Below are 24480 nucleotides of genomic sequence, written 5' to 3' on the forward strand. Positions count from 1 at the left end.
GCCTTTGAGCCTCATTGTAACACAGTTAAGAGGCATGTAGCTGCCACATCTCTTCTCAGAGATAAGCTCCCATCGCTCGAGCTAGTCTTATTTTCATTATGATTGTAAGCATATTTCAATATTTGATATTAATGAAATGAAGTGTTATTTCTGCCGCGTCTTCGTATTTATGGTTATCTCTATAATTTTTTGTGTTCTTGTTTAAATCCATATTATTGGTATCAGAGCGGTTTGCTCTTTCTCTATTTTTCTTTGCATGTCCCAAACGAGGTTGGGATATAAGGAGTTAGGGATCGATCTGGTTGAACCTTTGCAAGATCAACTTCGTAAACCCCGGTGGCCACCCATGGGGGAAGAAAAGAAATATGAGGGAGTAGGAGATCCTATCAAAATATTGCTCGAGGAGGCCCTTGAGAAACAAAGGAACGTGATGATGGATAACTTTGCTCAGATCCTTCAACGGTTGCGCACCGACGATGCATCCACCTACATCAACCACTATGGAGGTTCCACTCCTTTTAAGGTACAAGAAAACTTTGACATTCCCATATTTGAGGGCCAAATGGATGCAGACGTCGTAGATAAATGGTTAAATTTGCTAGAAGGATATTTTCCTGTTCATGATTTTTCTAGCCGGGAAAAGATTACTTTTTCTCTTCTCAAAGTCTGTCCCCACGTCAAGGATTGGTGGGAAACCTACTATGAGCAGAAGGATGAAAGTACTCCCTCACTGTTACAGTTGCACCCACTTGGAATTCGTTCTGGGATGCCATCAAGGAGCAGTACTACCCTGTCGAGATCTATGAGGATAAATACATAAAGTGAACCACGCTGCGGTAGGGAAGGGACCAAGATGTGTCTAATTTTACCAATGTTTTTCATACTCTTCGCACAAAGTTAGGTATCAAGGATTTTGAGAAACGTTTGGTACTCAAGTATTGCGGCTGCCTACACAGGTACATCTAGGATGAAATGGAGTTCCTGGACATCTCCTCGGTTGGCACGATGTATAGTTATGCTATCAAGATCAAGCAAAAATTTAAATAGAAGAAGTGAGACTTTAGATCTGCGAATCTGAAGCAAGGGAAAGGTTCCCTCAAATCAAAGAACAAAGGACAAAGCCAAGGCGGGGTGGCCCAGGACAACCCGCCAAAGCCACAAGAAAAGAAAAAAATCACGAAGCTAAAGAAGGACATGGGAAGTGGTGTGAGTTCCATACGAGGTCTATTCACAACACAAGTGAGTGTCAGGCCAAGAAGTCATTGGTGGCCAAGCTTAAGGCTTCAGAATCAGATGCATGTTACGACTCTGAGTCAGAACCCGACAAGGGGAATGAAAAAGGGAAGGAGAATATCGATGCAGAGCCCAATGCAACTGTTGCCATCACGAAGATCCAGAAGGAGGAACCTAAAGATCCAGAGGAGGAGGAGTGCCTCTTCCACTCCCAAATGTGGGTAAATGGTTCCCTGCTACTGTTCATTGATGATAGCGGGAGCCAAAAGAAGCTCATTTCAATAGAGTTCGTGAAGCAGTTGGGCTTACCGACCGCAACACACCCACAACCGTACACCATCGGGTGGCTTCACCAAGGACGGGATCTTTGCATGAGCCAGTAGTGCCGCCTTCCATACAACATCAAGCCCTTCATGGATGAGGTATTATGTGACGTTTCTCCCCCTGATGTTTGTGATGTATTATTAGGCCAATCATACTTGTGGAAGTGACATGCTATGTATGAGTCAAGGGCTCGTGCTGTTATTGTTACCTTGGGAAATAAGTTGTACAGGATACTAGAGGTAGTACCGCCTACCGCCATATCTTTGGTTACTACAAAACAATGCAGTAAGCTTATTTCCAAAACCGAGAAATTTTCCCTCAGGGAAAGAAGAAGATGGCGACCATGACCTCTAGATAGGTCCCCTCCGCATGACACCAAAAAATGGACAAGGTTGTGGAGGAGTATGAGGACATCTTCACCTCCACTGTAGGGGTGACTCTGCACTGTCAGGTGAAGCATTCCATCGATCTGACTCCAGGTGCATTGTTCCCCAATAGACAAACCTATCGACACTCTGTTTTGGAGAACAACGAAATCAAGAGAAAGATTCAGGAGCTGCTATAGAAAGGCCACATCCGGCCAAGTTCATTGCCCTGTGGGAGCCTGATCGTGTTGGTATAGAAGAAGGATGGGACTTGGAGACTTTATATTGACTATCGGGTGTTGAACAAGATCATTGTCTAGAATAGGGACCCGATCCCATAGATTGATGACCTTCTGGACCAACTCAAGTGGGGAAATATTTTAGCAAGATCAACTTGAAGTCTGTATATCACTAGGTACCAATCAAACCCTCCGATGTGTGGAAGACTGCCTTCAAAGCCAAGGAGGGCCTTTTCAAATGGCTAGTTATGCCTTTCAGGTTGACGAATGCTCCTGCAACCTTCATGAAGCTGGTGGATGACATATTGCGGCCATTCACCAACTCATTTGTAGTGGTATACTTGGATGACATCTTGATCTTCAACCAGAGTTGGGAAGAGAACCTCCACCACATCCGACAGGTTCTCCAAACACTGCGGCAACACAAGTTGTGTGCCAATTTGTAGAAATGCACTTTTGGCATGACCTAGGTTCAGTATCTGGGATACATTATTGATGAACGAGGGGTGAATGTGGATCCATCTAAGATCCAAGTCATTCCGGATTGGCCAACCCCAACCACTCTGACAGAGCTCTGCAACTTTCTGGGTGATGCCAATTTCTATCGCTAGTTTGTGTTGGGGTTCTCTCAAATCACTTGGCCCTTGAGTCAAGTCACCAAGGGAGGAGTGAAAGCAAAATTATTTTGGTTTGAATCTCAATGAAAGGCATTCACAGAGTTGAAACATCGCCTCTGCTCTACACCAGTGATCACATTACCAAACTTGCAACAACCATTTGAGATTGAGACAAATGCCTCTGACTATGTTATTGGGGAAGTCCTTACTCAACAGGGGCATCCATTGGCATATCATAGTGAGACACTTTCAGACACAGTCTAGAGGTATCCCACTTATGACAAAGAGATGTATTCCATTGTGCAGGCATGCCAACAATGGAAGCATTACATATTGGTGAAGGAAATAGTCATCCACGCAGACCACCGACCCCTGGAGTTCATACAGACGCAAGGGAAATTGTAGAATGATCGCCATTAGAAGTGGTCCACATACCTACAACAATTCCATTTGAATATCAAGTATAAGAAGGGAAACACCAATAATGTTGCAGACTACCTCATCTGACCACCGATCATGTCGTTAACCACCGTGCTCAACTCTTGTGGGCACGAGACTTCTGATTGGTCACTTCTCTACAAAAGCGACCCAGAATTCAGCCACACATAGCAGACGCTCTTGGAGGGTCAAAAAGTTCCAGATTTTCATCTCGAGGATGCCCTGTTATGCCACCTGGGACACATTTGTGTTCATTCAATTGAGCGTGCCAAGATGATTTGGGAAGTGCACTACATTCGGTCACTGGGAACTTCGGGGTCGAGAAAATGGTGGCAGTACTATAAAAGTATTTCTATTGGCCGAATCTTCGACAGGATGTCAGGAAGTACATCAGATCTTGCATTGCCTGTGCCATCGCCAAAATGACCATCAACAAGCAAGGCCTCTATACTCTGCTGCCTACCCCTAGTTGACCTTGGGAATCCATCTCCATGGATTACATTTCGGGCCTTCCTTCTACTAAGCATGGCCATGACTGTGTTTTTTTGGTTGTTGACAGATTCTCAAAGATAGCCATTATGGTGACCTGCAAGAAGAATATCACAGCAAAAGCCACTGCTAAAATCTTCTTTTAATGAGTGTGGGTACACTTTGGGATCCCATAGTATATCATCTCAGATCAAGTCAACAAGTTCCTCATTACATTTTGGTCTAGTCTCTAGTCGATGCTGGACACCAAGCTCACTAAGTCCACAACTTTCCATCCCCAAACTGATGGCTAGACAAAGGTCGTCAACAAGATGATCCACATTCTACGCATGTACAACTCAAAGCATCCACGCACATCGGATGAGAGCCTCCCCTATGTCCAACACAACTATAACCAGTCTCTCCATAGCTCAACTGACCACAACCATTTTTAGGTGGGCTCGGGATTCCAAACACTATGTCCCATTGATGTGGCCATACCATTTGTAGATACTCAGGCAGATTCAGCTCATGTCCAGTCCGAAGCCGACAAGGCAAACAAATTCATTGAGCACATCCAACACATCCGCCAGTAGGTCTATGACATTTTGGAGAAATCAAATGCCAAGTACAAGGAGCGACATGATCAACATCGGGTGCCACACAAGTTTCAGGTGGGCGACAAAGTCTAGTTGCATTTGGAGAAAGAACGCTTTACCAGAGCCTATCGGAAACTTTGACCACTCCGATATGGTCCTTACACCATTACCAAGGCTGTGGAAGACAATGAATTTGAGCTCAACATTCCCCCATTCCTTGGCCTGCATCCAGTGTTCAATGTGGACCACCTTCAACCATACTTCCCACCATTGCTAGACACATCAGACATTGCAGAAAAACTCACACTTACAAAGTTAAATCCAGACTACATGGAACAAGCCACAACTGATCGGATCATGAACATGTAGATCAAGAACACCTGACAACAAAGGATCCAACTATATCGAGTTGTCAAAGCAGGCCAAATCCTTCACCAGTGAAAGTGGCTCACTAGGGACCAAGTTCAACAGAAGTTTCCTCATCTCATGGAGGAACTCAACATAATGGGGACCATTGCTTCCCAAGGGGGGAGGAATGATCCAGATGGATATTGGTGGCCACCTTCCTATTCTAATTGGACCCCCACCATTGTTTCTTTCAGTTTCCTTATTTGTAGCACAATTTACTATTTTTGGCAGTTTTTCGGGTCCTAAACTTCGGGAGCCATTTTGAGGCCCTAAACGATGTTTTTTTTTGTAGAGAAAAATGGGTTTGGATTGATGTTGTCCACTCGAAAGTTTTCTTGGATAGATATTTCTAACGAGGTGTTTTTCATGTCAAACAAAGATCGTATGCCATAGTTACAACCCCGGGAAGTTGATGTACCAATTTACCCAAACAGGGCCCATAGTTAGGCGCTTCATCTCCTAGGGTTAGATTTTTGGATGTTTAGGGTTTCCCATTGTTTCTAAATAATAAATAGGCCTTTGAGCCTCATTGTAACACATTTCAGAGGCATGTATCTACCACATCTCTTCTCAGAGATAAGCTACCATTGCCTGAGGTAGTCTTATTTCCATTATGTTTTTAAGCATATTTCAGTATTTGATAATAATGAAATGAAATGTTATTTCTGCTGCATCTCTATATTTCTGGTTATCTCTGTAATTTTTTGCATTCCTATTTAAATCCGGATCAACCTCAATGGTGATGATGAGCGGAGGGAGTTGCTCATATTTCTAGATCAACATCTGAATCTGTGCTTTGTCTAGCTCTACCCACAACTTCATCATCTTGTGCAAGTAAAGTAGGCCTCCCTTGTACTTCATTGTCCATTCTTGTAAATGCGCAATGATAACGTGGATGTCTTTGAGAGTTTGGGTTGTCTTCGCACATTGCTGCTGAAAACCATATAGATGGACAATTGCTTTGTACACAGTGATGAATCTGCTATACATCGTCCACATGGTGGTCTCCAAAGTTGATGTCTCCACAAGTATTGCTTGCTTCATTTCTTCCATAGCGGATCCTGCAGATTGCTCTTGCAAGTCCTTTACCATATGATCATTTTCTACTATTGAGAACTTGACTTTCAAACTCATGGCTTTGGCATATGCTTGAGAAGCCTCAGCCATGGCAGCTGGATGTCTTCTAAGATCAGACATAATCACCCTTTCCTTTTAGTGCACAAGTGATGTATGATCATCAGAGAGTTTCTTTCTTCGTTCTTGTACAATTCTGTGTTGTGACTTGTCGAATGACAGATTTTACACATCCATCTTCAGATAATCATCAAGTAGAACAACCTCTCCTTGCTCACTTGGGACCAGTTCTGACTATGGAGGTGGCAGAGACTGTGGTGTGACCTCAGATGCTCTCAGCATGAGATGTTGTCTTGGTCCTATGACTCCTATTCCATCTCCATGTCTGTTGCTTCAACCATCTACTCAACCTGCTAAGCAAGTTCCCGAACCTTCCCCTACTCACCCTCTTCCTCATCTGCTGGTTGATCTATTGTCTCAACCTATATAGACACAATTTGCTCTGTTAGTGCACCTTGTCTTTCTTATTGTTCCTGTTCCTTCTTTTCTTCCCTTTCTCTCCTCTTGAGCTCTTGCTCTGCTTTCAACTTCTTCTTCGTCTCTTGCAACTTCCTCTCTACACCTTCCAACATTTTCTTCTCTCTCTTCCTCCATTCTACTCTCCTTTCTGCTGTTTCTTCTTTGCCTCTATCTCGAAAGCTACTTTCTCAACAAGAGGATCTTCTCTGAACTTGTAGCTTTGCTAAGCCTTTGCGCTATCGAAAAGTCGCACAGTGGATTCTTCCTGTGGTGACATGCCCCGTGGATCCATGGGTAATACACCTTTGCATAGTGGTTCTTGCATATGTAGTGGGGATCGTGCATATTGAAACTCTTGGTGCTGAACCCAACCTTCTTCAAGTCCTCAACCTCGGCATCCGCATCCTTGAAGGTACAGATCTCATACAACCCAATCCACAAAGGAAGAGTAGGCCATGGTGCCTTCTTCCTCCTTTGCAGTCTTAGTGATAACCTTGGGAAGATGTGATATGAAACCTCTTGCATGACCAACTTGTCCATTACAAACCTCGGTAGCTCATGTAGAGGCTTCTCTGTGCCAAACATTCAAATGAAGGTGCCATCGGGTGGGGCATACCAATCTGCAATATTAAGTAATGTTTTCATCACTTCTTGGGACATGAAAGGTGGATCATGTTCAAATATCATCTTGTACAACGGGGTGATGAAGTGTTCAGACAACCTCGCCATGACTCCTCGGTAGCTGCAATTAGAGAGAAACTTTAAATAGATGTTCACAACATCCTTTGATGGTGTCCATGTCCAACACATCCTAGGGAACTGCTGCTGGGCACATATTGCATTAAGTAGGTATGCAGACATAAAGAATCTTGCTCGCTCATCCTTAGGCGAACTTTGGGCATTAGAAACATGCACTTTCAGATGAAGAGCCAAAATGTCTGACAAGCTGAATGGCCTTCCTTCATTTGCCAACTGATCTAACATAACCACCCAACTCTGCAGGAAGGTCTTCATGCTCTCTTGATCATACAAGTGGCATGCAAAGATGACCGAGTGTTGGTAAGCCTTCTTGAGTGACTTCGTCTTGTAGACCTGGTTGGGTTTCGCTTTGAACTTTGATGGCTATTTTACCCAACGCTTCATGATGTCTCTAGTGTTCACCATCATGATTTGGAAGGACAACACATTTGATCTTTGTGAACTATGGCATTGAAGGTACGCTCATGTTCATTATAAAGCATTGTCTAGAATGAAAGATTTTGTTAAAGGTGTACCTGAAATTAAGATTGAACATGATGGAGTTTGCAAGGGATGTGCCCTTGGGAAAAATGTTAAAGGAAGATGTACTAGCAATGAAAGTAGATCTAAAGGAATCTTAGATCTTGTGCACTTTAATGTTTGTGGGCCTATGTATGACAAGAACTTGGGTGGAAATTTGTATTATGTCTCTTTTATTGATGCTTACTCTTGCAAGACATGGATTTATCTCTTAAAATCCAAGGATGAAGTATTTTAGAAGTTTGGGGAATTCAAAGCATAGGTTGAAAATGCTATAAGAAGAAGGATCAAGACTATAAGGTCTTACAATGGAGGAAAGTATGTATCCAAGGAATTGATTGCTTTCTGCAAGGGTTATGGAATTAAGAGGGAACTAATAGTTCCCTACTATCCTAAACAAAATGGGATTTCTGAAAGGAAGAACAATATTATTATGGAAGTTTCCAAGGCCATGCCTCATGATTAAGATTTTCCTATGTTTATTTGGGGAGAAGCTACTAGAACAACTATTTATGTTCAAAATAGATACCCACATTGAATCTGGGATTGGAAGACTCTTGAAGAAGTCTTCACATGTCCCAACGTTGATAATTTGAAAATATTTGGTTGTCTTGTTTATGTTTATGTGCCCAAGAGAAAAGGATGAAGTTGGAACCTTCCGGGAAGAAAGGAAATTTTTTTGGTTACAATGACAATTCAAAGGATTTTAGGGTCTATGTTCGAGGACAACATTCTATTGAAACTTGTAGGGATTCTATCTTTGACGAGGATGCTACTCTTTGGAAGTCCAAGGGTTCACACATGGAATCTGATGATGAGATGCAGGTGGCTCCAAAGAATATGGAATTGAAATCTAAAGAACCTGAATTGATGGAACACGATCCTCACGAAGAATTTAATTATCTTGAATTTGTTGATTCTCCAAAAGCCACTATTCTTGAGACTAGAAAGAGACCTGCCTAGATTGAAAGAAAATTGAAGGAAGATGAAGGACATGTTGTACCTTGTGGGACCTTCAGGGAAAGCAAGAGGCTGTAGAAGTATTTTGGTTATGCAATAATGATGTGCAAGATCATTGAGTTCAAGCCATCCACATATGAGGAAGCAACTAAGCATCAAGTTTGGAAAGATGTTATGATCGAAGAGTATCAATCTATATTGAAGATTGATGTTTGGGAAATCATGCCAAGACTTGAAGAGAAATATGTTGTATCTTCCAAATGAATTTACAAAATCAAGCATGTAGCTGATGGAAGTGTCGAGAAGTACAAGGTAAGATTTGTGGCCCGTGGATTCTCCTAAAAAGAGGGAGAGGATTACGAAGACACGTTTTCTCCCATTGCCCGATATGCTTTTACTAGATCTTCAATTTCTCTTTCTTCTATTGTAGGTTGGAAATTGCATCAAATGGATGTCAAGATTTCTTTTTTGAATGGATTCATTGAAGAGGAAGTCTATATTGAGAAACCTCAAGGCTTTGAGGTCCATGATAGAGAAACACATGTTTGCAAATTGAAGAGAGCCTGATGTGGGTTGAAGTAGGCTCCTCATGAATGCTATTCTTGTATATATGGCTATTTGTTAAGTCTTGGTTTCAAGAAAAGAATTGTTGATCCAAAATTGTGCTTCAAAGTTGTTGAAGTAGAGCCCTTGATTTTACTATTTTATGTAGATGATCTGTTTCTGATAGGGGTTGGAGTTCTGATTTTCCAGTGTAAGAGGGAGCTAATTTCTGAAATTGAGATGAAGGATCTTGGTCTTATGCATTATTATTTGGTATTAGAAATTTTGAAAAACACTGATGGAATCTTTGTTGGTCAAGGCAAGTACACTATTAATATCCTTCAAATATTTGGCATGATGGACTGCAAGTCCATGTACACTCCTATATGATGAATTTGAAGAAGATTTGGGATTGTGTCTCTAATTTGTTTGATCCCTCTATGTTTCACGAATTGATTAGTTCGTTGAACTATCATGTGAACACTATACCTGAGCCAATTCTTGGTTGAGCCTCGACATGTGCACTGGGTTGTAGTGAAACATATACTGATATAGTTGCGTGGTACCATTGATTATGGTATGAGATATGCTTCTAATGGATAATGATAGCTGCATGGTTTCACTTATGTTGATTGGGATGGAAGCTCTGATGATAGAAAGATCACTTCTATATTATGTTTCAGCCTGAGCTCTATTATGATTTCATGGTCTAGTAGAAAATAAACTTTTGTTTCTTTCAGTGCTGAAGCTGAGAATATAATTGCATGTTCATCCTGTTGTGAATTTGTTTGAACAAGTGTTGGAATTGACCATTATATATTATGATAATCAACATTGTGTGAAGCTTTTTGAGAACCCATTTTTTCATGACAAGTTAAAGCACATTGAGATCAAGTATAATTACGTCTGGAATATTGTCTTGAGCAGAGTTGTGAGGCTCAAATATGTCCCTGCTGATGAGAAAATTACCAATTTTTTGACAAATCCATTGTCCTGGATGAAGTTTGCTTATTTTATAAAATAACTTGGAGTTGTTGAGAACCCTTCCTTGAGAGAGAGAGAGAGCACTGATTGTACAACATCTTATGATTGACAGTATTCCTTGGGCTACACCAGAGAGACTAATGGATTGGTTAGGAAGATTATCACTCCCTTACATCAGTTGAATGAGAGACCAGTGATTCTAGTTAGCTAGCTTAGTTCTGAGGCATTAAGTGATCCCTTAGGTCACGATGACTAAGAGATTGGTTTGGTCAAAGAAATTGATTTTGTTATCTCTCCCTTAGGTAGTTTTTGAGAGGCCTGTGGATTGGTCGAGGATATTGATCTCGATTTCTCTTCCTTGCATTATTGAGTGAGAGACTAATGAGTTTGGTCAGGAAGGATGAGTTCTCTCCCTTGGGTCATGGACCGGGAGACTATATAGTCAATGAATGAGATAGGAATTTCAACCTTGGGTCATGGATCAAGAGACCTTGTTATGGTTGGGGATATGGGCCTCGTATATGGTTGGCCTCATTGATTAATCCCATTGGTCAGTTGGGCACTGACCTAGAAGTCATTGGGTTTTGGATTATGGGATGTGTTGGATGTTCTGCATCTTTCCTTATGATGAGACTTGTACATCTGATCTCTCCCTTAGGCTATTGTTGAGATAGGTATGGATTGGTCGGGGAGATTGATATTGAAAGAGAGAGAGACTTGTACATCTGATCTCTCCCTTGGGATGTTGTAGAGAGACCTATGGATTGGTCGAGGAGATTGATCTTGATAGAGAATGAAAAGTACCTCCCTCACTAAGAGGGAGTGTTGAAAAATGGTAGATATGGTTTCATTTGCAAATCAATGAAGAAATTATGAATTTTACATGTTGACCAAGTCAATCTTGAAAGCTCAAGTCGATGCCACATGATGAAATCCTTCCCCTTAAGACACATATAAATAAGATCTTGTTGACCCTCATTTGGCAACACAACACATCAAATCATTTGATCTGAAATATCAAGAAGAAGTCATATGTACAAAGGAGTCAAAGGAGGCTTTTTGCTCTGCATTGACCATATTCTATTTTTCTATTTGACCAACATTGACTTGTGAGAGATTGCTTATGTTTGCCAGATTTCTTTGACTGTTTGGAGGCCGAATATTCCAGGGGTTTGTTGACTCTATTTGACTGAGATTCTATCTTGTTTATGGGTTGTTGACTGAAGGTCAAACCTATGAATTTGATAGAGAATTGCAGGGGTTCATTGACTGTTGTTTTGAACAAATTTTGGCCCTTTATTCTGAGCTACCTTAGGTTGAAATTCCACCCTTTTGTTCCAAAACCTGAATTTTGACCAACGTTGACTTTCTTCTCTCTCCTGATTGGTTTGAATTTGAAATATTGAGGTCAGAAGTTTGAATCTTCTTGGAATATTCTGATGTACTTTCGATGAACTAAATTTCTCTCTCACAAGGAAAGATTAGTTTGGTTTTCCCCTTGTGTGTTTTGCGATGGCTTCTAGCCTAATTTTTGGTGTCTCTTGTCTCTCGTTTTATTGTTCATTGTGATCTCTATTTCTTTATTGATGAAAGTAAATGGTTGAAATTTTTCATGTATAACTGCTTAATGGTTGGAATGCTATAAGAACTCAAATTATATCACTAGAAGTAGTTATCAAGTTGAAAAATTATACTAGTCTTCATTTCACTAGAAAATCAACACTTAATATCACAAATTATTTATAATAGGGGGATTTAGAAACATAATTTGTCATCTACAAATGGGTACAAACCTAATAGATGTGAATTTGAACATTATTTTTAAAAGAAACAAACTCCTTCTAAACGAGTCATTTGTACCATGATCCACACCTCGAGGTAGAACAACCAAGATGCAAAGATATTGGAAAATTTGTGAACCAAAAATGTCATTGGAACCTTGATTATTAATGAGTAGGCGAGCTACCACCCAATACCTTGATCAAAATGATGGGTGGCACAAGAAATAGGTGAATTTTGCAATAAGTGTCCAATCCAAGGTGGTCTTAGCATACATAAGGTTCTAGAGAAGGCCTCTCTCTTATTTCAAAGGGAGGCCTCCATGTGTTCATTGTGTCAGCGTGGAGCTACTGGTGCACAAGAGAGATTATGGAATTATAGAGGGTTATGTCTCCTGGTTTTATGATGTAGCATGGAGGGGGCTGGCACATGCCTCCCTTACCTATCATTTATGTTTTAAATAGTTTAATTCCATTTGTTATGTCATATCATCTCATGTAGTGGATAAATTATTAAACATGCAATGCTCAGCCTCAATCTCAATGGTTGAAACAATCCAAGACCTTGTGAGAAGCTATTGTTTTAGAACTAATCTAGGGGAATGTGAAAACTGGTACAAATAATATTGTCTTTGTATCACTAAGAGAATGGATTTCATGTAGGGTTGAGGGAAGTCATGGAAAGTTTTTATATTATGTGATGAGCTATATTATTCGAGGAATGTGCATATAGGTTTTTTTGAAATTGCTATGAAGTGTGATAGTCTGGGATGGGAAATTTGGAGTAATAAATAACAAACTCCTTTCCCCAAAGGCCATTAGTTTTTTGTTTCCACTAGGAGGGAGTTTAAAGGTAGACTGACTTGTCTTGGAAGTACTTTGGGATATTCAAGAAGTGTGGGATGGGAAATTAGGCAATGATATAATTTGGAATACTTGTGCATTGATTTGAGGGAGCTTTGGGACATCATTACATGTTTGGTTTAACATAAACACTAGGATAGGATGAGATACTCTGCAGGATATGGAAGATTAGATATAAAAAATTCAATATGATATCACCCAACTACGATTGAGATACAATCAAATAGTTTCTATATTAACATCCATAATGGAGACGTTGGTGGAGCACATAATTCAAATCAAGAGGTTAGAAGATGAAATTTCAAGCCTTCATCAACAAATTGAAGACCTCCAACAAAGATTGATCCAAAAGCAATTGGGAACCTCAATTGGTAGCTTTGTAAGCCATAAAATGTTGGATATTCTTGATTTAAATGTAAAATATCATGTTTAGGATTATGAAGGGCTCCACAGAGCTAATGAATCTTATGTTTATGGACAATAATATATACAAGCTAATACTATGGGCTCTCAAGAACATTTTGATAGATCTATGCATATAATGTTTTAGTATCATAATAAATTTAGCATGGTTTATTTTTATATTCAAGCAAAAGGAAAAGACTTACGGATGTAGCTTAATTCGACAATTTTTGTATCTTTTCTATATGCATATGTTGCCAAATGAAAATTTATAATAAAAAATATATATCTTGCTACAATTAAAAAAAACAATGGTGAAAATTGCAAAAGAAAGGAAATTGAAAGTGGAGGCGATATAATTCCTAGCCTTTTTGCGGATATATTTCTTCTCTACCATATAGTTCTTCTCTACCAACTTATTTGATAATTTGTTGGGTTTGATAATATATACTTAATGACATATCTGGTAAAATTAACTTCATTTTTCTTATGTTCACCCTTCTATCTTCATCATCATCTTTGGATTCATCAATTCCCTTCTCATCATCATCCCCTCCTCCCCTTTTCTTTCTCCACCATCCTTCTTATCACTACCATGATGATTAATCTACTAAATATAACGAATAAAATGAAAAACCTTTCTAAATATGCATTATAGTCTATTTTCAAATAATGTAGTATTCATTAAGATTATGGACTGGTAAATACAAAATATATTTTTTGCCTTTGGTGGACAACATGGTAGTAATACATAAATTACAATACATGTGAAAAAAATGATAAATTCATGCCAAACAATGTACATTGCAAATGCTAAATTTTCAAAATACCTTCTCCTGCAAGCCATATCCTTTGTAGGTATCATATTCACAAATATTGGAGCATGAAACAATAGTTAAGCTTTAACATCTTCATCAACTAGTATTGTTGTATGCTTGGACAAATAATTCACTTAAAAAAAATTTCTTGCTAGAAGAATGGACCCTTCCCAACCATGAATGGAACATTTCCAACCACAAAATAAAGTAGTGTATCATTAAATGACTAGAAATTAACTCTGCAACCATGTTGTAAAGAAACATAGATCCAAAAATTGTAAGTACGTAAATCGATTGGTTCTGAGAGCTCTTCAAATCCTTGTGACGACTAGGGTTTTTCCCTAGCCAACCATCCTATGATGTGTGGATCCGCCGGTCACCCCCTTTTGTGTGGCTCTCGCAAGCCTTTTGATCAATGTCGAACTCCTAAGTTTCAACAATGAGGACTATCTCTCTTGAAGGAATGGTTGTTGGTTTAGCAAATCCTATTTCTTAGGCAGATCAAGTCAAAGTTTCTTACAATGCCATGTCGCAATGTGGATATTCTCTTCTAATTGTTCAAGAAGCTCTCGCCTATAGTGTCCCCTTGGGGGAATGAAGCCTTTAGCTATGATTTTTTTTATTTCTTAGCTTGGGTTGGTATGTAGATTTAATTGGTTTTGGCCACAATTTGTTGATCTTCATAAGTGGATATCTGAAACTTGGAAACCCTTACTGTCTCAAGAACTACATATCTACCTGATGGCTTGAGGTGTTTTTGTTGTTGTTATTTATTCTCTTGAGGATAAGAAGCTTATTTATGATTTTTGACCTTGATTTTGGGGTAGTGCTGGTCTTTTCATGTAACTTTGGATTCCTACTTTTGACCTAGTTATGACATTGATCTCTACGACTCCAATTTGGGAAATGCTTTTGAATCTTCCCCTGCATCTTTGGAATATTCCAATGTTAACTTCTATTGGAAATGCAATAGGAAAAAAAAATCGTAGTTCAGAAACTAAGAATTTTTTTAAGACCACTTATGCTCAAATATGCATGGAGATGGATTTAATAAGGGTTTCCCTACTGAAATAAATCTAATGGCACCAAATTATGTGTGTGTTTAGAAGCTTGATTATGAAAATGTTTCATTTTGATGCCAAGCATGTTATGAAACAGAGCATGTAATACAAAATTTCCCCAAACAATTGCAGAATAATAGAGCCAGGAAAAATAGCGAGAGGCCCAAATGGTGGGAAGGAGCTCAAAGTGACCCTTATATGGTATACAAGGAGGAAGAACCCAAAATAAGGAAGAGGTAAAAATCAACAAAGAAGAAGTTCTTTTCCAAAAGGATTCATCAGAGGAAACAAAAATTAATTAGCAATAAGTGCATGCTAAGGAGGATTCTTTCGGCCTAGTGACATAGGACACTCATATTCAACAATTGCTTGTGAACATTGGACCTTCCTCTAAATTCTCAGGAAATGAGGTGGGAAAAACAACATCTTGGGTTGATTAGGCAGATGCAAAAGAAGACAAAGACAACAAAGATCACTCCCATACAAGTGACCTCTCAAATTTACCTAAAAATATGGGCTATATCCAAGTTGGGGAAAAGGCAAAAAATATATTGACAAGGAAAACAAGAAGTTAGTCAAAATCAAGATGACAAGTAGTGAGAAATGGAACATAAATGTATTTGGATTTTGGGAGTATTTTGGAAAAAAAATAGCTGGAAAGGGAATATTTTTTTGGGATATGGTGTTCTCGCTTACGGGTTTGGATTAATTCTTCATGCTCAATTTCAAATCCATAGGAGATATTAATAATGTTGAAGAAATGTAAAGATTATGGGTTGGATCCCAGATCTCTTTTTAATATAAATCTTCATATCCGTTTCATTAAATAAACAAAAAACATGTTGTCAAGATATTAGCTATAACAACTATAGGCACAATTTCCACATATTTTTCTCATTCATAATCATACGTTATTGTGTTTGCGAGTGAGGTAGCCAAAAATCTCACAAATCATGTAATCCCTTCACATTGTGGTTGATTTGTGTTATCTTCTATCAGCTACAATTTCTTTTAATCTTTCCTAGTACCAACAAAGCAAAAAATTATTGTAGTTATTTTGGCAACAAAATATTAATAATAGGAATGTGCTATCTCCTTCAACCAAACAATGTAAATACTAACTTGATAGGTAAAACATTTAATCCATTAACAACAACCATCAAGGCCATAATGATTAACACGAAGTTTTTTATAAGCAATCAAATTAAGTCTTCTATTGTTTGGCTTATTTCAAGCTCCCTATTTTTTAGTATTGAAACCATCCGATATCGATCAATTATTTGTCTCTGATTATTAGGTCACAATTTTTCAAATTTTAGCATGGTTTATAGAAATTTCAACATTGACCTATTTCACTAGTCACTAGAAAAGCTCCACATCATTGTACCTTGTAGTTCTCAATTTTTTTTTTTCAACCAACTCTCATTTATCTAGTTAAGAGCATATATGTTTAGTCTATGAAGTATTGATGGGTGCTTGATTTGGGATTTTTTTTGCACCCATTCGACACCTTTTTGCTTTTCCTTTTTCCTAAATATACCATGTTTCCTCACTTTCCACTCACAAACACATTTTTTTACAAAGGTACGATTACGACCTCAATATGCCATTTATATGTTTATTTTAATGTATTATTGGGAAATTTTTACCTTTTTGTACTAAACACGATGGACAAGGGATAAGAGCATACATGTACTTATTGGCAGTTGCTATAATTCTTGTTGCTACAACTCCATTGCTACGACTTTCATTGCTACAACTCCATTTGTTTTGTCGTCACAACTTCAACTCACAGCTGATGCTGCAACTCCCGTTCGTGTCATTGCTGCAACTCTTGCCACTGACTTATTGCTACAATTCTTGCTTACGTCCATCATTACAACTCCAAGACTACATGCGTTGTTGCAACTTTGTTTGACAGTTAAATGAATAATGATGACCTTTGGATTGGTCATATGCATAACAATTCTCAGAAAGGAAAGCGATAGGAGAAAGTAGGTGATCGGGAAAAAGGATGACTCACTTGCCACTTGCCATATAGCTAATTAAGTTTTCATTTGCCTGATTTCTTGCTATATGTGGGAAAACAATGTATGAGGAAGGAAAAACCTGATTCTCATGGCTGTCCATCCTTCTCAATTACTTAATTCAGATAGATTGTACTTAGGATAAAAGAGAACATTAGGAGTGAGAAATGTAAGGTTGTAGAGAGTTGTTAGTGAGGAGAAAGACACCTTTTTTGTAATTTCATTCTTGTTATAATTTGAAGTTCCATTTTCTTCCTAAATGGCATGCCGAGCATTCATGTTTACCCGCCTTCTTAACCTAGTGAAATCCTAAGGAGGTAGGGCCCCTCCTTATTAAGGTATTGCTGATATTAGTAGATATAAGTAGCTTTACATTATTTCTTTAACTTGTTTTTGTGATGTTGCAATTTCATTTGTTTGCATTGTTGCAATTACTATTCGATTATAATGGTATTTTATTACGTGTTGCAATTCCATATGGTTTGCTTTATCATGATTTCATCTTTTTTTACTTTTCTCCAACTTGTAAGTTTATATTGTTGCAATTAAATGCTAACCTTCAATACTCTGTTTTTAAGATTTAATCAGATTTTTTTAAAGGTTTGATTCAGAACATCTGAGTTATATTTTGTTTCTTTCATAATCAAAGGAGTGAATTGATAATTTATATTTCATTGCATTTCATCATAACTGCAATTACAACTCTGTTACAACATACATGATTACTCTCTCACTTCAACAAGTCGCCTTTTTGTTTATGTGCGATTTACTTTTTATAAGAGTGAATTTACTTTCTTGAAATTTAGATTAGAAGTATGTCCTTTATGTTTATGCAAAGTGTGGATTGTATTGCGAGCTTAGTGTGAAATTAGTTGGTGACTTGATGATGCATTGTAAATCTTGAATTGTGACAATCATCTAGACTAATACAACTGCATTTACACAAACATAATTATACTGAGCATATATGGTGCATGATAGTTCATAAGTTTTGTATGAATTCTGGATTAATAATTAAATGAATAACACTTCCATTGTTTGATCAATAATTCGAGGATAATTGAAAGGCCCATCATTTTCGACGCACATGTCCTAGGAAATATCATTAGTATAGACACTTTTGTCTTGCTTTTGTTTTTATTTCTATGATGAATTAGCCATATTTTATCAATTTTAAGAGTGACTTGTTGAATTCCAAGAAATAGGGATCAACATGGTAGATTTATTATCACTTCAAAAACTCCCCTTAAAAATGACATTGCAGGCACATCTCTAGAGGGAAAGGAGCATAGTTAACCACATTATTTACCTACAAACAACTTCCTTGTTAAATAGAAACCAAAATCTTTTACCCTAAAGTCAAAGGCTACACAAGGTCCTAAGCAACCATAAATCTTGCCCCTTAAAGATTTGATTAGAGAGAATTACTAATCCAGGGGAGTTATCTTTCCTGAATCTCTAAAGGCACTTTTAGAAAAAAGAGGACAATGCAATGACACACAAGGATTTCATGGAGGGGCTTCTACTTTCAAATTCCCAATACTAGAGACAAATGCAGAGACTAAAATGGAGAACATTCCTCTCTCTGCTCTCCCTAATTTTCATGGTCTGTCACAAGAAGATCTTGTCACATTTCTATTTGAATTTGATCTAATCTACTAAAGTTATGATTATGTGAATGATGCTCAGAAACTTAAATCATTCCTTTCCATGCTCAAGAATGCAACCTTATGTTGGTTCATGAGCCTTGATAAAGGCAACATCAAATCATGGAATCAAATGAGGATTTTGTTTTTTGGAAAAGTATTAAGATCATTGCAAGGATAAGGAAAGAAGGGAAGAAGTATTTTGGGTACTGCAAAATGAGGACGAAAGCCTTGAGGACAATGTTGAAAGATTCAAATACAACCTAGATATACCAAAATAAGAAAATATGGCTCTTGAAATGTACATGTTTTATTGTTGAGAGAAATTTGAGATTAATGCATGGAACTCCTCAATTTGATGGGTGGAGACGTCCCCCAATAACCATAATTTTATTGTGGAACTTTATCGTAGATATTCTCATGGAAAAATGAAAATAGGAAAAATCCCATGGGATGTATAGCAAGGATTGGAAGGGAGTGGAATTACCAGAACTGAAATGTGAAACATGTTAGAGGACTTTAAAATAGACAAAGTGAATTCCCTAAGATCCCAAATGGATACTATGCAGATGAAGAAAAGGAGGGAAAAGGCAGAGCTAGCCTTAGCTATCTTCTACATGAAATTCAAAAGGAAACACACGTTGAAGGAGTGTTCCTTGGAACAATTCCAAATTTGTGGAATATGCAGTAAAGACCATGCTACCAATGACTATCCTTATTTGCCAAGATTGAAAGCTATATATTAAGAAGTGGATGAACCCGAACAATTGTGCTTTGTTACATAAAAACAACCATGGAAACATAAAAAACAAGGTATGATCCAAGACACAACATAATGTTTCAATTAATTTTGGACTAATCCTAATTTGCAACATTTCTCTCATTAGTGGTGTCTGCCTTCTCAACCATAGATGGACCTCCTGCCCTTCAACAAATCTAGAAAAAAGGGTGGAGAGGCCCCCAAAAAATCCCAATGCAACCAATCCTTCCACCTCCTCAATTGCAAGCATCCACATTTGCCCCTCCATGACCTCAAATTCCCCTACAACCTCTATCTAACCCTAATGGTAGGCTAGCTCAACCAAATGAAGTTGTTGGACTCAACCCTACCCTTCTTACTCTATCTCTTTCATGGACAATGACGATATTCATCTCAGATTCAGGAAGACACTGACATGAGAGCATCCTCCTATGCATATGAAATATTTAAATGAGGAAGCTCGAAATGAAGAAATTGATTAAGAATTAGCTTCAAAACCCTTGAGAACTGAACAAGTAATGCCAGAAATTAAAAACCCACCTTACCCTGAAAGATTAAGCTTAGAGAAACCTACAACCCACTCAAAATTTGATTTCATAGGTGAACTCAAAGACACGTGTTAAAATCTGATATTTTTCAAGCTATTAAAGATGTACCTATTTATTCAAAAGTGGTAAGGGGACTTTGTTTGAGGAGGCTTGGCCAAAGATGAAGAGATCCCCAAAGCATCCATGTCATAGATAAGCTATCAAATTTGATGATGCAGGGAGTCCTTGTTGCAAAATACTTTGATCCTAGTAGCTCAATGGTTAATGTGTTAATCAATAACATGCTTATCCCAAACACGTTAACTGATCTAGGTGCTACTATAAATGTTACGACACAAGAAACCATGGGATCCTTAGGAATCTTTGGCCAAATACAAACTCCCACTGTACTTTAACTCACTGATTGGTCAATAGTCAAACTAAAGGGAATTTTGGAGGATGTGGTGATATCATTGACTTGTGGGAGTATCCTCCTGATTTTATGGTTCTCCAACTAAAATCCTCCCTGGAGGGATACCTGCTCATCCTTAGAAAACCATAACTAGCCATTGCAGATGCATAAATTGGTTGCATAATTGGGAGTATGATAATGTCTGATGGCACCTCCACTGAACAATGAAATTGAGCAATAAAATACATGTTGAATGGTACATGACATGCTGGCATAAATGAACCAGAAAATAATACAATGTGTCCCATATACATAATGCGCCTGGAAAAAACATGATCCAGGACTGAATATAATAACATCTTAGTACATGAGATATAATGGCCCTTCCCTAAAAAATGGGTGGGAGAGAGGGTAGAACAACCAAAGAAGCCCTGTTGAAGAGGAAAGGGCTATGCAAAACTGAATGGATCATCTAAAGGAGACATGCATGCTATGGATGCTGCAAGCGACAAGAACCAAACCCATCAAATATGAGGAACTTCATCTGAGGTTGTAGCATAATAGGAAGGTATCCAGACATGTGGGGTGCTACATGAAGGGCCACCCCCTCATGAGGCCTGAAACATCTCACACACACCCGGGAATCACTAGTACAATCTATTGCATCAATGGACCATCAAGTGTATGAATCACTATCATGAAATAGTCAAGGCAAAGGACAATTATGATTTCCTTTGCTTGATCTGAGGTACCGAACAAGAGTGGAAGTTGAAACCAAGATACACTGCCCTCTAGGTCATTCTTCTGGAATAGACGTGTTGATGTCGAAAAAATATGTCTCGCCATATATGAGGGAAAATAGTAATGTGATTGATGGATTGACACCAGGGACAATGGAGAAAATGGGACTGAGGGACAAACATATGACTTCCCTTGTCAGAGCATAAAGTGCATGGTTGACCTGGCAGCGACTGACTCGACTCAGGAGGGGATGGGGGACAGTATGACTAAAGGACAAAATGAGAAACACAGGGTGAATGGTATGTAAAGATGGAGGGAATACTATGACATGATATAATGGGACACAAAATAGACTCCATGGATGCAAAGGTGACTCATCGCAGATGCTTTGAACAAGGGTGACTCGATGATGCTGCCACACAGAATAGGCCCGGTGAGGACCATGAAAACATGAGAAAATGATGGTTTCCCATGACAAAAATCGACATGTGAGACGATAAGTGCCAAGGGAAGGTGGTCTCCAAAGTACAAGCGTCACATATGAATAAATACCAAACATCGTGAAAATGGAATGAGAGGCGGTGGGTTGGTCGACATACCACTTTGCAGCATCTCCAATGAGCATGCATTGGAACAACCGAAGACGAATGGAATCATCGGTGATGGAATTGGATGAACACCACATATGGAAGGAGTGGACATGATTGGTGGGGTCCTCTCCATAATTACCCTCAAACTTGGGAATGTCAGAGGGAAGCTTAGTCGGCATAGTTGGCCAACCAGAATCGTGTATAGGGTCATTAATTAAGTGGCTAAAATCCGGGAGGCTTAACCCAGCCATGAAAGGTAGCATCGAAGCTGTTGGAATGGTTCCTGAGACGATTCCACTAGATGTGACCATCGGGGTAGAACCAGAGCCAACACGAGGTTGGTTTCTTGCACCTGTAGTGGGTCTTGACATGATGACAATATGCGGTGAAGGAGGATTAGAATCAGATGAGGAATCGAATGAACCAGAAGAGGAGTCGTTATGGGGTCTCGGGGGACTATGAAATCGAACCCTGCGGGGGGGGTAATATGCCCAAGCGAAAACCAGGGATGAAGGCCTAAAAGTCTCTGCGACAAACGCCTTGGTGGCACAATGGCTGTAAGACACAAGTAACACAGAAATGGTGAAGGGAGATCAACAAGATGGTTTTATCTTTGTGTGGGGAGATAAATTAATTAATTTAAGTCTTGGCTTGGCAGTGTAAAATAAGCGCCCTTCGCTTAAGTTGTGCTTGTTTGTGCGAGTACATTTATTAATTAAGCCCAGATCATGTTTGAAAAAAGAAAAAGATTGTTGAAATAAACTTAAATTAAAAACAGAAAATGAATAGAAAATCAACTTTCTAAACCCCACCCAAACTGGGTTTGTAAACACTGTGTTGGTTGGTGGAAAAATCAACTGAAAATACATAAAAAAGGCTAAGATATCTAAGCGTCAGTGTGACTAGGATCAAATGACACTATGTTGTTGGAAAGTGGTGCAGCAACAACAAAAAAACAGGGAGGAAAATCGTTGCAAAAAGATAGGAGTATGGGTGTGAAACCTAGGGAAAACAATGGGACCCTAAGGAAAATGACCAAACAAGGTTTAAGATGAAACTTTGGATGGAAATAACCTATCTTTGAAGATCTGAAACAAGAAGGTATAGATCTAGAAAATATGGCTGAAAGCTCTACAAAAACTCAGACTTCTTACTCAGCTAAACTCCTCCTATAAAGGTGGAAGCATACTAGAAGCCCTAAAGGGTCTAAATTCCACTTCAACGAGCAAAATAGAGTAGATCAAGGCCTAAGTGGGGTAAGACAGTGGTCAACCAACCCAACAGACAACTCTTGGCAAAACCTAGAAACAGATTAGAAAAAATCCTAGAAACCCTAAAAATCGCAGGTACTGACCTGCTTAGGGGGAGATCACACTTTTTGGGCTATAAAGTGCGCTCTGGACCTCTCAATCGCACTTTTGGAGAAGAAAAGTGTGATTTCTACTCCTTGATTATCGATCAGAAAGTATCGGAAAAATTTGTCATCGATGTCGCGGCCAATTCCTGTGACCTGTGGAATGACCAGAAAACTTGCGAAAGTTAAAAATTTGACTGATCTAGGGTTAGAATGCTAGTAAAAAACATTAAGAGACTAAAAAATAAAAACCCTAAGCTAAAAATTGAAGGTCAACCAAGTTTTCGGATCAGAATTAAAAACGCAGTGGAGTCGCCAATTTGTAGTGACAATCAGAAATTCCCCAGTAGAGTCACCAATTTGTTATGTAGAATTCCTCTCAAATGTGTAAGAAAAGAAACCACTTTAGGATGTGGATGAAAAACAACCCTAATAATGAAAATGGTTGTTAAACAGTCTGGATCTGCAGCCAATGATAGAAACAAAACCTGCCAAAGACCTTATCTATGTAACAAAACTAGTTAAACAACAAAATGGAATGGTAAAATAAGTGCAAGTAACTCCAATAGTCCAATGGAAACCAGATATATAGAGAACATATTTTATTAAACAACACTTTTGAAGGGAAAAAATAATGTTACCAGTCCCCCTCTATGGGATGGGTTATTGGCTATCCTCAAATGTCTTCAGTTTTTGTAGAGTCCTCTATAATGTGTAAAACCCAACAAACAAAATGTTTGAGCTCAATGAGAACTCAAATGAAAAAGAAGATGGTGTGCGACAATGATAATAATCAGAGCTACAACAGTGAGTGCAACAATGAAAATAATCAAAAGTGAAGAATGAATGTAAAACCCTTCTATTTATAACAAAATATTAGGTTATTCTTGAATAATGGGAAATAATAAAATATTATTAACCAAATTCTAGAATTAACCATTTGGAATATTTTATTATATTTGGTTGGAGGGAAAAAGTATTTAAACTTTTATTTAGAAATAATAAATAAATAAATGATTTATTTATCATCTCAAGAAATATGGTTAAGGAATAATAAACAAATAATGATTTATTTAATTATTCCTAAGGGATTTAGTGAAACTTGACAATGAATAATAACTAATTAGTGATTAATTAATTATTCCTAGAGAAAAATAAGATAATTAATGATTTATCTATTTATTTATCATAATTGGGTCAAATGTGGCAAGGAATATTAATTAAACAATGGTTTAATTAATTATTCCTAGAAGATAATTAAATAAATAGTGATTTATTTTATTACTCTTCATGGCTTTAATTATAAATGACTTAACAAATGTGGTTTATTAAGTAATTTCTCACAGTGAAAGCAATTTTACTATGGTAAAATTGGCCCTACATGGTGTACTTCGATCCATCTAGTAAATTATGGCTAGATGATCAATTTTTTGTGATAACAACCTACAAAA

This window comes from Pinus tabuliformis, chromosome 2_2 (genome assembly GCF_031772625.1).
Source record: "Pinus tabuliformis cultivar Carrire ecotype Pingquan chromosome 2_2, CPIR1, whole genome shotgun sequence".
Classification (NCBI taxonomy): domain Eukaryota; kingdom Viridiplantae; phylum Streptophyta; class Pinopsida; order Pinales; family Pinaceae; genus Pinus; species Pinus tabuliformis.